The sequence below is a fragment of the Saccopteryx bilineata genome, chromosome 5, assembly GCF_036850765.1.
Source record: "Saccopteryx bilineata isolate mSacBil1 chromosome 5, mSacBil1_pri_phased_curated, whole genome shotgun sequence".
Classification (NCBI taxonomy): Eukaryota; Metazoa; Chordata; class Mammalia; order Chiroptera; family Emballonuridae; genus Saccopteryx; species Saccopteryx bilineata.
In genome coordinates this window covers 165286350-165301987 of record NC_089494.1, presented here as the reverse complement: position 1 = coordinate 165301987, position 15638 = coordinate 165286350, and the positions used below count along the sequence as shown (strand labels likewise).

General features: G+C 39.0%; 1 pseudogene; it reads right to left on the bottom strand.

The window, feature by feature from the left end:
- Positions 1-752: 752 nt before the first annotated feature.
- On the bottom strand, positions 753-1301 carry LOC136306585 (KH domain-containing protein 3 pseudogene; annotated as a pseudogene).
- Between the last annotated feature and the right edge of the window lie 14337 nt (positions 1302-15638).

Here is a 15638-nt window from a genome sequence, read left to right as displayed (position 1 = left end):
CAGAGGCTAAACTACTTTCCTCCCCAGTGGAGGGGGGGCGAATAGGGAGGTAGGGGCTCCTCAGAGAGAGTGGCAGCCTGCAATATCCTTGGCACTGGTGGAGGGTCCCAAGGAGGATCACTGGTCAGGCAGGCATGTATCGCTAGCAGGGCAGGAATGAGGCCGAGAGGGAAGGTTTGTCCCCCATGTACTTCGGCCGAATGGACACTCCGGAAAGCTCGGGCTCAAGTATCGGGGTCCCAAAGAGGCACGTCCTAGAGCCAAGGATTGAAACCAGAGAGGATCTCCCAGTAAGTACAGAGATCCTTTTCACTAGCTTTAACTCACCTACTCTGCAATAGGGCGTGCAGGGCTCGAGCCTGTGGGGCTTGAGAGTGGGGGAGAAGGTTTCCCATTGCAGAGGGTCACTCACCTGTCCCTTGGATGCTGGTTAGGTCCCTGCCCCACGTTGGGCACCAGTTGTGGACAAGTCCTGCCAGGAGTGAGGATGACAGAGACGCAAAGACCCAACTCCGGGGACCAGGTTCAGTGACGCAGATCCACTTTATTCAGGAAGTAAGCTAGCTTATATACATGGGTTCAGCCAATAGGGTGTTACAGCGTGTCCTTCGTAGCCAATGGCTGAAAAGATCAGGGAGCTGTGTGGTTGGCGCTAAGTCATTTCCTTATAGCCAGCGAGCTCCCTCCCTGGGTGTGCCCAGGAGGGTTCTGGGAGCTGGAGTGTTCTCACAGCATTGCATCAGCCACAGCTGCTAGGAATGCACTCTGCACTCCACCCACAGATAGGAGTTCCCACTTGAGCCCTGCCAGGGTCTCACTTCCACAAGGTTTTCATAATTTGGGAACTGAGCCCTGAGTAGCATGGGGGGGGGGGACTGCTGGGTTGCTGCCTCCCAGACTGCAGTGAGGGACCTCTGGATCTCGGTCGCCTGGGCAGCGTTCTTCCCTGAGCTTTGCGCTCGGAGTTGGCGGTGATAGTTAGCCAAGCTCATGATCATCTTGAACACATCCTTTTGGTAAGAAGGTCGACCAAATATCAAAATCTCAGCCTCACCTTCAGGTTCCCTCTGATTAATGCAAAATAGGGTTTGGGACACAAACTCGACGGGCAGAATGTGCTCTCCGCCCAGGCCAAAGATCGGTTCCACAAGCCGCGCCTCAAGGTAAACTGCCTTCGGACCATTCAGGTACTCTGAGTGGCACCAGTAGGGCTGCTTGGTGTTATTACTGAGTACCTGGAATAGTGTTCCTTCCAGCTGCTTCAGCTGCACAAGCGTGGGAAAGCGCTTGAGGGTGGTCATGCTGCGGCGGACTTCCCACGGAGTGGTTGTATAGCTGAAGTCTTTTCTGAAATGTAAGAAAAAGAAATGCTGTCCGGTTGGCTCAGCGGTAGAGCATTGACCTGGTGTGCAGGAGTCCCAGGTTTGATTCCCGGCCAGGGCACACAGAACCACCTATCTGCTTCTCCACCCCTCCCCCTCTCCTTTCTCTCTCACTCTCTCTTCCCCTCACTCAGACAGGGCTCCATTAGAACAAAATTGGCTGGGGTGCTGAGTATGAGTCCATGGTCTCTACCGCAGGTGCTAGAATGGCTCTGGTTGCAATGGAGCAACAGCCCAGACCGGCAGAGCATCACACCCTAGTGGGCTTGCCAGGTGGATCCTGGTTGGGTGCATGCAGCAGTCTGTCTGTCTCTCTGCCTTCCTGCTACTCACTTCAGAAAAATACAAAAGAAAAAAAAAGAAAAATGCAATTACTATGACAGTTGTTAATTTTCTTTTCATGGTCCAGCCAAGTCACACTTTCACATGAACCCACAGGCTGCTCTTGCTTGCATGGGAAAGCTAGAATTCTCACTTAATTTTTGTGAAGGGCAGACAAGTTATTCCCAGACCAGCTAATGCTGGCAGAGCATATTTGACAAGTAGCCACCTGATGGGATCAGAGGCTTCAAGCATGTTTTCAAGTTAAATTTTAAAAACCTAGCTCAGCTGGAACTTTCTCTCCTGCTCAGAGCAGTCTGGCCAACACCACTGGCTGCGGGCGGCCCTCTTGACTCAAGTGAATTGAGCTTTTTAATTACTGCAGTAGCCCAGCCTTCCCGCTTAATGACCAAGAGAAAGCATTTGTTTCAGAAGCTCAGTGGTAATCACCGAGCTTCAGTGAAAAGACAAGCTTCCCTGAAAAGATAATTCACCAAAGACGTGACTGCCTTCTGCTACATTAAACAGTATGTTTCTTCCCATAGGTGGATGACTGGGATGAAAAATTGGAGGGGGGAGATCTATCATGTTAAGATAATATCACCCACAGCATGAAGTGGAATTCCTCTTTCTGTTCTGATCTGTTCAATGTACTTCTGAAAATGTGGGTTATTTTTTAAATTTTAATTCTTTCCCAAAATAGAAAAATAAAGTAAAAGAGCACACAATTATCTTTATTGTGAAAGAGTGGAAATTATAACCTATTTGGCCCATTATGATTAGCTAGACATCTTTATTCTTTTCTTTCATAAAAAGGTTAAAAAATACTTCTAAAAATAAAAATTTACTTTAAATGGAAATCAGCTGGTAGTTTATTAACTTTGTAATATTCATTTTTCTGAGTTCCAAACAAAAAATTACAAAGGGCTCCAGCTGGGGGCTCAGTGGTAGAGCGTTGGCCTGGTGTATGGATGTCCCAGGTTTAATTCCCAGTCAGGGCACACAAGGGAAGAGATCATCTGCTTTGCCATCCCTCTGCCTTCTCTCCCTCCTCTTCTCCCACAGCCAGTGACTCAATTGGTTCCAGCATGGCCCCAGGAGCTGAGGATAGCTCCATTGGAGTGCATCAGCCTCAGTCACTAAAAATATCTCTGTTGATTTAAGCATCAGCCCCAGATGGGGTTTACAGGTGGATCACAACCAAGGCACATGCAGGAATCTGCTTCACATTATCCCCTCCTCTCACATTAAAAAAAGAAGAAAGTTACAAAGGCAATAAGACACAATTCCAAGTGTAAGCAACCAACCACTAAACACCGGCCAAAGAGGTATGGTATCTTAAATCAATACAAGTTTTCAAAGAATATATGCTTTACTAAAAAAAAGTGCCAAACCTTAAAAAGGATTATAAGAAAGTTGACTTGATGCTCTTGGGTTCACACCTGGACTGCCCAGCATAGCAAACAGCCCCTGTCTACTTGTTCTTTTAAATCAACATTGTTGCAAATTTCCTGCTTTGCTGCTCAGAGTGTAACAACCTTAATAATATACATGTTGCCAGGGCAGGTGCATGGCTGGTTGGAGGACCGAGTCAGTTGCAGTTTCAACTACAGGACCCCAATATGTCATAGAAAACACTGAAATATGTGGGTACAGAACAACTGTTCATTACACTAAGCCTGAGATCGAGGTGCTTTGCTGTCATTTTGTTTTGTTTTGTTTGTTTTACACACTAATAAAATTTCTAGCATGAGATAGACACTCAATTGAACTTTGGTGAATGTATATATAAATAAATGAAGATGAGAGAATATGTGAACCAGTACTTATAGAAAGAAAACCTTAATTGCATACTTGGTATTCCTTAGAAAATAATCTGCAAGATTTATATTCACTCTCTGCTTACCTGTGTTTATCATCATATATTCTAAAAATTGTAATTCTTTTCCACACATATAAATGAGCATTTCCAAATGAAATAAAAAATATGGCCTACCCAGCAGCATGCTTTCAGGCTGTGGTTGGCAAGCACTCAGCTTTAAAACAGTATATAATTACACAGGGTTTTTATTATCTCACTAAAAATACTGTTCATTGTAGAGAATCCTGCATTTTCCAGTTTCTGAAATTAAAGGACTTGGAGGCTGGTTTCAGGGTGATAAGAAAAACCCATGTTCTTTGACATTTATCTTTGTATATAATTACCTGCAAAGCTATAACATGATCACTTTATCATATTTCTCTTCAGTGTCCTGCTAAATCTATAGTGTGTGTGTGTGTGTGTGTGTGTGTGTGTGTGTGTCTCATGGTGATGTTCTAGGATATAAAATCATATAAAAGCATCTTTATTTAGAAACTCTGTGATGAAAATATATTCTTACTACTAGTAGATCCTAATTTTACACTAAGATTTCTGCTCATTTCTCATCATTTCATGAAAAGTTCATAATGTTGTCAGAGTATTATTCCCAACCTTAGTGAATTTATGCTGCAATGTACTTAAAACTGCCACTGACTTAGATCTCCATTTCCAACAACAGTATTAAAGCTATATCGTTATTTAAAGGTTTAAGCAATTTTATGCTGATTGAAATGTTTATAGTAATTATTATATCTCCTTTCTTAGGAAATGATATTATTCATTTGGCAGATAAGCATTTGGTTCTTTTTCAGCTGATAGTTTTCAGGCACATTAAAATGTAAGTCTGATCCAACAGATAAGGGAAATAAAACTAAAACTTAATGTGTGGCTCATTATGAAATCTATAAATATACCATTGTCAAGAAGAGGGTGCACATAACACTTTAATTGTTAGCAAGTGCTTCCAACAGTGTGGTTTTTTTTCTCTTATAGTAATAAAATCTGTGAGCTCGTTAATTAAAATACCCATTTACAAAATATTCTGTAGAAGTGTTTTTGAAAGTCAGGGTTATTGGGTATCACTTTATGACAATTAATTCAACGTGTTTACTCTCAGACTCATGTTCTTACATTTGTTAATATATATTAGTACCAGGCCATACGAATGAGAGAAAAAACTCCTTGTTTGCAAGGCTGCAGATTTATTCCCATTTGCTCCTCCCTGTTGCATCACGGGACTCCTCTTTTAGTGAGGGTCTGTTTCTCTCATTATCTTGCTGCTACAAATTTGTATCCTTTTTCCAACTGCTGCCTTTTCATAATCCTCTCAAACAAAGGCATTTTGGGGGAGTTCAATATTTAAAAAAATAATAATAAAATGAATACAATGTTATCTTACACAAAGAGAGATTTTGACGGTGTCACAAAAATAATTTTTTTTTTTTTGGTTCTGGAAAAATGTTAAGAAACATTATTGGATATTGCTAAACTCTAATATTTGCCATCATTCTACAGCATGTTCAAACCCTCACGTGGCACAAAGCCCCAGAAATGCATCAGGGGCTCTGACACCTCCTGCTGTCTCTGTTCTTTGCCAAATGGGTTAAAACTGTTACTGAGGGAATTAACTTTGAGCTGTATGAACATTCATGTACATCCTCATGCCTCCTGACCACCCAGAGTACAATCGATTTATTTGAAAAATGTGTAAGGCAACATTAAAAAAAGGCAAATGTATGTTCTTCTTGTTTCCATAAATTGGTTATCAAACAAACATGATTTTAAGTTAATAAAACTATAACTGGAACTAATTTCATTTTTTGGAAAAAAAAAAACCTCATTCCTGGGAGTCAGTGACCATTAAAAAAACTCACTACTCGAAGGGTTAAAACTGTGTCAGTGTGGCAGGGAAATGACATGACTGTGAAAGAGATAATAACGTCCACCTGACTTCTAACTTAAGGTGACACTCAGCCTCGTCTCAGACACCCAAGAGCATGGCCTCATATAAGTTCTAGTCCCATCTGCTGCCTTTCTCTTATATGTAACTTTTCCTCCAGATTGAATTATCTTCTGTGACCAAACATAATGTAAAACAATTCCTCTGTGGATTACTGAGTGCCATCTTTCTGCCTAGATCATTCCCAGGACTGTTCTTCTGTCTTTTAGTCTCGTAGACATTCCGTGATTCTTAGAGCCTCTTTGATCAAGCCTTCCCTGTACCTCAAATCTATATGATCCACATTCCCTTAAATACCCACAGTTCTTTGATTAGACATCATCTTCCTCTAAATATCACAGTGAAGTAACTACTTGCTTCTATCTTCTTTACTATGCAACACTGTTTGTCATGTAAGGTGTCTCTCTTATGTCATCTGTCCTTGATGAATGTCTTGTATTTCCTGTAGACCCCTAGCATTCACTGGATATCTGCTTGATTAGTAGTGCCCTGGAAACATATATCCTGAGCCAGAATTTTGAATAATTTTCAAAATTATTCTTAAAAGTTAACCTCATCTTATACATGCTAATAAGAATATACTATTTCTTACTATGACCCATAGTATTTAGTAAGTCTAGGCAACACAATCTTAGAGAGAGAAAAATGTATAAATATCAGAAAATATAAATTGCAACCATTTTTATACATAGAAATCTTTCAAATAAGGTTCAAAATAACAACAATTATTGAAAAAAAACATTCTAAAAGCTTCACACATACAAAAAAAAGCTCTACCTCAGAGTATCAACACAGCATGTGGAAATTCTGGGTTCAATTCCTGGTCAGGGCACACAGGAGAGGCAACTGTCTGCTTCTCTACCCCCCCCCATTCCCTCCCTGCTCTTTCTCTTTCTTCTCCTCCTGCAGCCATGGCTATATTGGAGTGACTGTGTTGACTCTGGGTACTGATGATGGTTCCATTGAACTTTGGCCTCAGGTGCTAAAAATAGCTTTGTTGCAAGCATGGGGCCCAAATGGACAGAGCATCAGCCTCAGATGGAGGATACAAGGTGAATCCCAGTTGCAATGCATGAAAGGTCTTCTTTCTATCTCCCCTCCTCTCACTTAAAAAAAGAAAAGAAAAAAGAGCTCTACTTCCTTTAGAATAAATGACAATTTTAACAAACAATATAAAACAATAAAAAAAATTAGGTAAATAAAACACACACTTAGGTTTTGCTCTGTACTCCACAGGTAACAAAAAATACAATAAAGTAAAAGATTCCAGTCGTAATAGCAATATAAACACTAACATCCCTAGTAGTAAGGTTGTCATAAAATGGTATACTTATAAAAAAATAAATAAATAAATCTACATGAAAAATAAATGTAGTTGCAATAACTGGCTAGCAATTTGGGAAAAATAAAGTGATTTTCTGACATATTCATTATACTTAAAAGGTTACAGATGGAATAAAAACTTCAATTTTAAAGAATAATCGTTAAAATAACTAAAACTAGATATGGATGAAGAGTTTCATAATTTTAGAGAAATAATAGCTTTTCTAAAAATTTATACAATCAGAAATATAGAAAAAAATAAATTTGACTACAAAAAAAAAGAAAAACAATATAGAAAAAAACACAATTAGCAAGAAACAAACTGAGCAATTGTGATCAATAGGTTTTAAAGCCCTGGCCAGATAGCTAAACTGGTAAGAGCACTGGCCTAAAGTGCAGAGGATGCCAATTCAATTCCCTATCAGAGCATATACAGGAGTGGCTCTATGTTCCTGCCTCTGTCTCTGTTTCTTTTTCTCTCTCTCTCTCTCTTTTTCTCCCCCCTCTTCTTCTCTCCCTCCCCTTCCTCATTCACTGAAATCAATAAATAAAAATTAAAAAAATAAATGACAAAAGTTTTAAAAAAAGGTTTTAAAGATAGAGGGATAGAGCAAAAAAGGAAAAGAAAATTCACAGACATGGACAACAGCATTGAAATTGCCAGGGCAACTGTGTGTGGGGGTGTGTGAAAGAGGGTATGGAGTAATAAAGGGAGATGGACAAAGACTTGACTTGGGGGAGGAGCGAACACACAATATTGTGTACAGAGACATGTTATAGAATTGAGCACCTGAAACCTATATAATTATGGTAACTAGTATCAATGCAATAAAATTTTTAAAAGTTTTAAAGGTAGAAAAATAATATATATATATAATCATTTTGTACATCCTAAATGAATATCATGGTTTAAATTAATTGTACTTCAATAAAAAAATAAGAATAAGTGTCAACTTGGAAGAATGTTCATGACTTATCACTGAATAAATAAGAAAGGCTTCAGACAACATGTTAAGCCTTATTTCACTTAGGCAAGAGTATAAGCATTTGTGAATGTATGCAAGTATATATGGGCTAGTATTGGGAGGCACTTCATTAATCATGTTGTTGGTATTAGGCTGTGAAATTTAATATAATTTTGACTCTCTTATATTTCACTATTTTATTATTTGTTTTTCCCCTCACACATATATAAAAACAATTATTTTATAATATATCCTGATCTTACTCTTCCCCCTCCTTTCTCTAAAATCAATAAATAAAATCTTTAAAAAAAGAAACATATCTAATTTCATCTTAACTACCTTTAATTAAGGCAACCATTGGATCACTCATAATATTTTAGTATGTTAAGAAGTCTAGATTGTTGTGTTATACTAATCTCACCTAACTTTGAATTTATCCTGATAAATACCATCTTGAAAGTATATTCTACTGGCATAATTGAGATTGAGCTAAATAGGAGTTTCTCCAGTTGGTTCGGATATTGTACCTCAGACTAGAGGAAAGGGAAACATTGATTTTTAGAGCATTTTCCATAAAGGAGGTCATAATTTTTAAATAAATTTAATCCTGGTAATAGCCTGCTTCTCATTGAAACAAAGAACAGACATTAAGATGATCTATCAAATTGAATGAGGAAATTACATTTCCAGCTGGGATGTAACAATTCAAAATATAAATTACTTTCTTCAGTTTGCAATTGTAGAGATTTCTTCACATTACTTGATAACTTCTCCTGAAATAAAAAAAATAGCATTATCATTGAGACATTGTATAACTGTGTCAGCATTTTATAAAAATCAATTCCAGAACAGAGGTTTTGAACTTTTAAAAACTGTATTAGTATTATCATTTGTAGTCTGCATCAGAATTAGCAAAATAATACTTTTGAAATCTTTGGCATTTATTTGACAGTTTTTTCCTTAGGAAATAAGATTTTGAGAGCTTTTAGCTGGGTTTGGAGAGTCATGAGTGTGTATCATGCATGACATATACAATTTTATTGGAACACAGATGCACATGTGTTGACACATGGCCTATGGTTGCCCTTACCACTATAAAGCAGATTTGTGGTATTATGACAGAAGAGGTAGGTCCACTAAGTCTAAAGTATTTAGCATTTCAGTAAAGAGTGGGAGAAGATGTTTGCTGACTCCTATTCTATCTATATTGCATCTATCTATGTTAATAGATAGTGTTTCTATCCATTTTCCTATCATCCAGAATGGTCCTGTTCAAACTAGAAAAAAATCATTTCCTTCTCAAAACCATTCTCTACCCCATGTCAAAAGAAAGGTAGTTTCTACAATGGTCTAGAAATAACTTGACCACATGCTTTATGGTCCAAACTGGTTCATTATTGAGAGCGAAATGGGAAATTATCAATAACTATATTTGAATACCAGGCATAAACTGGGATTGCTCTAGGTAACCTGGTAAACTTTACCTCTGAGTGGTAGGGTCAATGCGGGACATGATCCTTCCCCCTCCCCAGCTATGTAGTGCTGTGGTCACGGATCCTGACCTGGGGCCATGAGAGAAAGGGTAGTCAAACTGAAACTAAGGTTTTACTAACCACAATGGATGAATCACCAGATATGTATTAAGAAGGGGTGATACAGAACAGGTGTATACCCTTTCCCCTACCCTTTGCCTCCCTGGTTAGTTTAGCTTTCTTGACTAGAATCCAGGGTTCAGTGGGGCACTGGCCAGCCACCATAGGTGCTGCCCCTATCTTTAAGTAATAAAGGCTATGTCTGCTCCATCTTGTCCTCCTTATGATTTCTCTGGGGTCCCACAGCAATACCAGATCCATTTTTCTGGGTCTGTACCTCCTCTGTTACAAATCGCCACACAATTTGACCCCATTCACTATCCGACCTTGTCATAGTTGGACATACTGGCTCATACCAAAATGCCACATACTAGGTAGCTTAATCAACAGACATGTAATTCTCAGCATTCTGGAGGTTGTAAATTTGAGATCAGGATGGCAGCGTGATCATGATGGGTTCTGGTGGGAGCCCTGTACTTGGTTTCAGAGGCTGCCTTTTTGCTGTGTCCTTACATGGCAAAGAGAAAGAAAGAAAGAGAGAGAGAGAGAGAGAAACATCGGGTGTCACCTCTCAAAAGAGCACTGATCTCATCATGGAACCCCGCCCAATGAACTCACCTAACCCTAATCACCCTAATCACCTTCCAAATGCCTCAGCTCCCGACATCATCCCATTGGGGTTACAGTTTCAAAAATGAATTTTGAGATCACAATTTAGTTAATAACAGATCAAACCTCTTAGTACCACCCCTTTATTCACTCAACCTCAGGCACACAGGCCTCCTTGTTCTCCAAATACCCTGGGCATGCCCAGCTCAGAGCCTGCCCTTCCTGGAGCCGGGATACTCTCTTCTCACCATGCTGAGCCTCTCACTCTTAGCAGAATGTTCTCAAATATTACCTTCCTCTCCCCTAATCTCTTCACCTCCACTGCTCATTCTTAATACCCCTTCCAGTCTTTTTTATTTTCTTCTTTTCTATAACAATTATCACCAGTATAATACAAGTTACAGATAGTAATAATAGGGTGTTGGTTTTTTTTTTTTTTTTTTTTTTTTTTGCATGTTTTCCTTAATGCTATGTTCAGTGCTGGGAAGAGTGTCAGAGCTATGTAGCTTCTCAAAATATATTTATTTTTTAAAAATAATGAATTGAATGAATAGGCCTTGTTCAGGTCATTTTAGCAGGAGAAAAATAACAGGTTATTAAATGTCCCTGAGATAGCAGCATTCATAGGAACAATACCATGGATGTAGTTTTCTTTGTTTTTTGTGTTTTTTTTAAACAGAGACACAGACTCCCACATATGCCCTGATCAGGATCCACCTGATAACCCCCATCTGGGGCTGATGCTCAAATCAACTGAGCACCAAGGATGACTGCTAGGACCAACTGAGCCATCCTCAGTGTCTGGGGCCCATGCTCGAAGCACAAACCAATTTAGCCACTGACTTTGGGAGGAGAAGAGGTATAGATGAGGGAGAGGGAGGGGAAGAGAAGCAGATGGTTGGTTCTCTTGTGTGCCCTGACTGGGAATTGAACTGGGAATGTCTGTAAGCCAGGCAGACGCTCTAATCACTGAATCAATTGGCCAGGGGCCATGGATGTAGTTTTTGTTTGTTTATTTTTTTCAGCATTTATCCAGAAGAGTGGGGAAGTAGTGAGAAGTGGAGAAAGGAAGAAATGTAAGAAAAAAAAAAGTTTATTTTCTCTATAATTTCAGTGAACTTTAAGTTCAACTATTACTAGAAAAGCTTTAAATAAAATTAGACTGTTCTTAACATGTTGCTTTCTGATCATCTGCTTTCTTCTTCTAATTGTGTATCAGAAAATAGTTTTATGTTAAGGCATAAATCTTAAAACAACACTTTATTTACACTTTTATCTTCTAAAGTTGGCGTACAATGTATTACTTTCAGGTATACAGCAGAGTGGTTAGACATTTATATAACTTACAAAGTGATCAACCTGATCTGTCTAGTACCCTATGACACCCTACATAGTAAATATCATTGACTATATTCTTTATGCTGTATTTTACATCCCTATGACTATTTTTGTAACTGGCAATTTGTACTTCTTAATTCCTTCACTTTTTTTTTATTTGAATGAGAGGAGATAGAGACAGGCTCCCCCTGACTGGGATCCACCTGGCAATGCTCATCTGGGGCTAATGCTTTGCCCATCTGGGGCCATGCTTACAACTGAGCTATTTTTAGCACCTAAAGAAGAGCCTCCACAGAGTCATCCTCAGCACCCAAGGCCAACACATGTGAATCAATTAAGCTATGGCTGCAGGAGAAGAGGACAGAGTGAGAAGGGGAAAGGAAGGAGAAGCGTATGGTCACTTCCCCTGTTTGTCTTGACTGGGAATTGAACCCAGAACTTCTGCAAGCTGGGTCAACACTCTACCATTGAACCAAATGGCCAGCCTTACTCTTTTAATTTTTGTATTTTTTCTGAAGCTAGAAATGGGGAGAGACAGTCAGACAGACTCCCGCATGCGCCCGACCGGAATCCACCGGCTCGCCCACCAGGGGGCGACGCTCTACCCACCAGGGGGTGATGCTCTGCCCCTCTGGGGTGTCGCTCTGCCACGACCAGAGCCATTCTAGCGCCTGGGGCAGAGGCCAAGGAGCCATCCCCAGCGCCCGGGCCATCTTTGCTCCAATGGAGCCTTGGCTGCGGGAGGGGAAGGGAGAGACAGAGGAAGGAGAGGGGGAGGGGTGGAGAAGCAGATGGGCACTTCTCCTGTGTGCCCTGGCCAGGAATCGAACCCGGGACCTCTGCACGCCAGGCCGACGCTCTACCACTGAGCAAACCGGCCAGGGCCTATTCTTTTACTTTTAATACTCATCCTTCTCAACTCTTTTTTCCTCTGGCATCTATCAGTTTGTTCTCTGTATCTATGAGTTTGTTTCTGTTTTGTTTGTTCATATATTTTGTTTTATAGATTCCACATATAAGGGAAATCATATGGTATTTGTCTTAATTCTCTGATTTATTTCACTTAACATAAAACCCTCTAGGTCCATCTATGCTGTTATAAATGGTAAGATTTTAGGCTTTTTTAGGGTTAATTCATAGTCCACTGTGTATATGTATCACCTCTTTTTTATCCATTCATTAAAAGAGCTTGAACATATAAGAAAACAAGACCCATTTATATACTGTTTATGAGAGATTCGTCTCAGTATGAAAGGCACACACAGACTAAAAGTAAAGGAATTTGGCAAAGATACTTTATGCAAATGGAAATTTAAAAAATAGCTGAGGTAGCAATACTCATATCAGGTAAAATAGACCTTGAAACAAAAAGTTATAATAAGGGACAAAGAAAGATAATGTATAATGATAAAGGAAATCAATCCAATAAGAATCTATAAGCCTTATAAACATTTATGTACCCAACATAAGAGCACCTAAATATATAAACAGATTATGGTGGACAAAAAGGGAGACATCAAGTAATAGAATTTTGGTAGGAGATTTAACAACCCATTGACATCAATAGATAGATATTCCAGGTAGAAAACTAATAAGGAAAGAGCAGACTTAAATGACACACTAGACTAGATAAATTTCATTGAAATCTTCAGATCATTATATGCCAAAGCAGTAGAATGCACATTTCAAGGGCATATGAAGTCTTTTCTAATATAGACCACATGTTAGGACACAAAACAAGTCTCAATAAGTTTAAGAAGATTGAAATTATATCCATGTATCTTTTCTAATCTCAATGGTACAAAACAGAAATGGGCCTGACCTGTGATGGTGCAGTGGATAAAACATCAACCTGGAACTCTGAGGTTGCCAGTTAGAAACCCTGGGCTTGCTTGGTCAAGGCACATATGGGAGTTAATGCTTCCTGCTCTTCCCCTGCTTCTCTCTCTCTCTCTCTCTCTCTCTTTCTCTCTTTCTCTCCCTCCTCCTCTCTCAAAAGTAAATAAATAATATATAATCATTAAAAAACAAAATAAAACTAGAAATGAATTGAAAAGAAAAAATTGGAAAACACACAAACACATAGAGGCCAAATAATATGTTACTAAACAATGGATTAGTTAAGAATAAGATCAAGGAAGAAACCAAAAAGATACCTTAAAAAAAAAAAAACCAAAGTATGGGACACAGTAAAAGCAGTCCTCAGAAAGACATAGCATTTCAGGACTACCTCAAGAAGAGAAAAATTTCAAAAAAAAAAATCTAACTTTACACTTAGAGTAGTGTGAAAATGAAAACAAACAATGCCCAAAGTGAGTATAAGGAAAGAAATAATAAAGATTAGAACAGAAGTAAATGAAATAGAGATTAAAAATATATACAGGGTCAATAAAACCAAGAGCACGTTCTTTGAATAGATAAAGAAAATAGACAAATTTTTAACCATAAGTAAAAAAGAAAGAAGACCCAAATAAACAGAATCAGAAATGAAAGAGAGAAGCAACAACTGACACTATAGACATGTAAAGGATCATAATAAAAAAGATTATGAATAACTCCATACCAACAAACTGGACAATAAAAAACATCAACAGATAAATACTTAGAAACATACAAGCTCTCAAAACTGAAGCAAGAAGAAAAAGAAAATCTGAACAGACTGATTACAATTAACAAAATTGAAGCACTAATTACAAAATATTGAATAAACAAAATGTTGGAATGGTTAGCTTCCCAGGTGCAATATTGAAAGAACTAACACCTATTCTTATCAAACTATTTTAAAAAAAATTAAAAGGAGGCTAGACTCTAAAACTCATGTTAAGAAGCCAGGTTTACCTTGATTCTAAAACCTGATAAAGACACTACAAAGAGAAGGAAAAAATTATAAGCCAATATTCCTGATGAAAATAGATGCTAAAATCCTCAACAAAATATTAGCAAATTAGATTCAACAATATATTAAAAATATTATACTCAATTCCCAGTTAGGGCACACAGGAGAAATGCCCATCTGCTTCTCCATGCCTCCCCTTCTTGCTTCTCTCTCTCTCTCTCTCTCTTTCTCTCTCTCACTCCTCTTGCAGCCATAATTCAATTGAAGCAAGTTGGCACTGAGGATGGCTCCATGGCCTCTGCCTCAGGTGCTGAGAAAAGCTCAGTTGCTGAACAATGGAGCAACATCCCAGATGGGCGAAGCATCGCCCCCTAGTGGATTTTCTGGGTATATCCCAGTTGGGGCACATGTGGGAGTCTGTCTCTCTATCTCTCTGCCTTCTCTCCTCTCACTTAATAACACCATATACAGTGTGTAGTCTGACCTGTGGTGGCGCAGTGGATAAAGCGTCGACCTGGAAATGCTGAGGTCGCTGGTTCGAAACCCTGGGCTTGCTTGGTCAAGGCACATATGGGAGTTGATGTTTTCTGCTCCTCCTGCTTCTCTCTCTCTCTCCCTCTCTCTCCTTTCTAAAATGAATAAATAAAAATAAATAAATAAATAAAACCATATACAGTGTGTCCGTAAAGTCATGGTGTACTTTTGACCGGTCACAGGAAAGCAACAAAAGATGATAGAAATGTGAAATCTGCACCAAATAAAAGGAAAACCCTTCCAGTTTCTGTAGGATGATATGGCAGCATGTGCGCATGTGCAGATGATGATGTAACACCGTGTATACAGCAGAGCAGCCCACGGCCATGCCAGTCGACATGTGGATGGTACAGAGGAAAGTTCAGTGTGTTCTGTGGCTCGCTAAATTCGAATTCATGACCACAGTGCAACGTGAATTTTGGCATGTTTATAATGAAGCACCACCACATAGTAATAACATTACTCGGTGGGATAAGCAGTTGAAGGAAACCAGCAGTTTGGTAAAGAAACCCCATTCTGGTAGGCCATGAGTCAGTGACGAGTCTGTAGAGGCTATATGGGATAGCTACCTAAGGAGCCCTAAAAAAATCTGTGCATGAGCCCACATTGAACTACACTGAATAGGTATGAAACTGGGAGAGTTTTCCTTTTATTTGGTACAGATTTCACATTTCTATCATCTTTTGTTGCTTTCCTGTGACCGGTCAAAAGTGCACCATGACTTTACGGACACACTGTATATATATATTATATGCCATAATCAAGTGAGATTTATTTCTGGGATGCAGGTTGGTACAATATCCACAAATCAATTAACATAATGTTCCACATAAACAAAATGAAAGATAAAAACCACAATAAAGTATCAATAGATACAGAAAAAGCATTTGATAAAATCCAGCACCAAGTTATGATAA